Source organism: Frankliniella occidentalis, unplaced genomic scaffold (assembly GCF_000697945.3).
Source record: "Frankliniella occidentalis isolate FOCC.00 unplaced genomic scaffold, Focc_3.1 Scaffold1234, whole genome shotgun sequence".
Lineage (NCBI taxonomy): Eukaryota > Metazoa > Arthropoda > Insecta > Thysanoptera > Thripidae > Frankliniella > Frankliniella occidentalis.
In genome coordinates this window covers 14266-16836 of record NW_026268338.1, presented here as the reverse complement: position 1 = coordinate 16836, position 2571 = coordinate 14266, and the positions used below count along the sequence as shown (strand labels likewise).

At 41.8% G+C, this 2571-nt stretch overlaps 1 long non-coding RNA gene across 1 annotated transcript in view; it reads right to left on the bottom strand.

Moving 5' to 3' along the window:
- Nucleotides 1-2204, bottom strand: part of LOC127751826 (uncharacterized) — a 2936-nt gene extending 732 nt beyond the window's left edge. The window contains exon 1 of the long non-coding RNA XR_008012252.1: nucleotides 64-2204. This is a non-coding gene — a long non-coding RNA (uncharacterized LOC127751826). The remainder of the gene's footprint in view (nucleotides 1-63) is intronic.
- Between the last annotated feature and the right edge of the window lie 367 nt (nucleotides 2205-2571).

Sequence of the window (2571 nt, the reverse complement as noted above, 5' to 3'; positions counted from 1 at the left end):
TGTTCTAGACGTGAGTTGGCATCACTGCCGTCGTCTGCATTGTCTACGTAAAGCTTACGCTACCTGCCGTAGGATAGCGCCACCAGCGCCTATGCGAACTGACCTCTGACGTACTGAACCAATAAAGACTCTCTTATCTCATCAACCATACTGGAGTTCGGACCTTCTCATTTAATCCTTTTACATCCTCACACTGGATAACCACATGCAACTAGAACATGGCGCAGTCGTTTCACGGACCATTTAAGTTTCCTCGGGAAAGGGAAGGAAGGCAAAATAGGGTGAGTGTGAGTGATTGAAATATCACGAATCGGAGCGAATGACCGACTCTTGTGTGAGAAGGGCAATCCTAATCTCTGTGAATTTCTCTGTTGTGTTACATGTGTTTGGCGGTGAGGTGTGCTGTAAAGACGCCTCGTTAGTGGACCCCTGTGTGAACTGTGTGCTTGCATTAAATCTAATCAGTGCGTAAAGTAGAGACAGTGAACCAGAAATGACAGTGTTTGAGTGCTTGACATGAAATTGTGTGCAAATGCATCTCATATGTAACGACAATCAGCTCCATGCTGCAGTTACGAGGGCTCTTTTTCCCTAGAACCTGTTGGTTCTGTTATTGAGATATTCTATCTGAAACGTGACGGCCAGAAACATGTTAGTGTTACTGGAATGATGAGTTGCACAGGAACACTCTGAAGTGATCCGCTGCAGTATACTCTCATTGGGTCATAATGTTTTATCAGATAAATCGAAATGTTTGGAAACAAACTTTTGCTCCTGTCAAGTTGCACATGTCTGAAGTGAGTCCATCACAATGCCAAAACAAGTCATTTTGTCGACTGAATGCTGAAGCATGCTCGTACCATTGTTCTATTGTTGAAAAACAATAAAAAGAGACACAATACAAATTAAGTGTGTTCATTGTGAGAGTCCCCTTGTGTTGGGTTCCACCTTCAAAAAAGAAAGTCACCGTAAAACTGGTGAGCTTAGTCACAAAAAAGCTATCCCACTGGTGAAAGCATGTGACCTTATGTCATCGTAAAGATTGACATGAAGGACGCAGTAGATAACATCTACCTTGTTCTGAATTGTTCACAAAGTGTCACAATGACATACTAGAGCTTGGTGATCTTTGTAATTAAAAGGACACCTTGGTCTGGGACAGTCAGTGTTTGAACACTCTAATTGAACGTTGAGTGTCATACAAAGACAGCCTCGGTCCTGGTGATTTTAGGAATCAAGTACTTGTCACCCTGTGCTGGGAAGTCTAGTGTGTCACCACTCTAATTGAATAGAAAATGAACAAAGGCTTTTTACTCAGTATGCAGTGCATACCTGAAAGAGACTTAAGTGTCAAAGTGATACCTTTACTACCATACACTGGTAATACTGCTCATTACTTGTAATGAAACGTTCCAGGTTGTTTGGCAAACTGTGGGAACCTTTATCTGACATTGCATGTCAGTGGGGTTGACTGTAAAATCTCTCTCACGTTGAGTGGAGTGGAGACAGGGAAATGAAAGCCTTTGTTAGCCGTTACTGGGCAGGTACTGAGTGACATTAGTTGACCAACAGAAAATGTAAACAGAACTTGCTATTCGTCCTATTGAGACGACACAGCAAAACATTCTGCACACTATTGCTTATAGTGTAAGGGACCGTCTCGAGTTCTTTGGGTACATGATAGGAAAAGTTATTTTCCTTCTCGTGACTCTTGCGCTTGACAATTAAGGAAGGGAAATAAAAGTAGTTTGTTTACCAAGTTGCTAACTTGAACATCAACCCCTCGCACAAAGCAGGAGCTGGTACAGAAATTCACAGAATAAATGTGACTTAAGGGAAAAGGAATGTAGCTCAAGGCAAGACTAGCCTGATCACCTAGTTTCTTCGCCTGCTCATAGACTTCCCATTGTCAAGTCCCAACTTGAAAAAGACTGTAAACCTATCTTTATTTAAGTGTTGCATACTTGGAAAGCAGTCATGAGTGTTGACAAAGTCCACCAGCATGATGGTGCCTCCAGAGTTGGCACTACTCCGGTGTATGGTGACACCAAAGTTCCATAACAGAAAAGTTTAATTTGGACAATACTCCATAACAAACAATTGTTTGTAACTGGAAACGGAAACAAAACTGAATTCATACTTGTGATAGTCTGCTCTCACAGAGAGGTCTCGACCATTCTCTGAAAGCACAGTCTAATCTGATAATGCTCTGTCTAACCTTGTCAAACTGGACAGTTGAATGAAAGCTAGTTCAGCTCCGACTGTAATCTGACCTGGATTCATTGAGTATCCATGAGAGGTCAGGCCAGCAAAGGAAAAGAAACGGGAAAGTTCAGACAAAAACAAACTGCATACAAATGTAGAACGCATGTAGAAAACTTCTTACTAATGCTTAGAACAAAAAAGAATTCAGCCTTTTGTCCAAACAATCTTGGGGAAGCACTATTGGGTATGAACAGAGGTGAGACTCTAATAAACCCATAGTGACAGTTCGAAACTCGAAGCTGTTCAGTTTGTCAGCCCTATAGGGATGACATTTATCACCTGGTGATACGGGTTCACTCTTTTTAT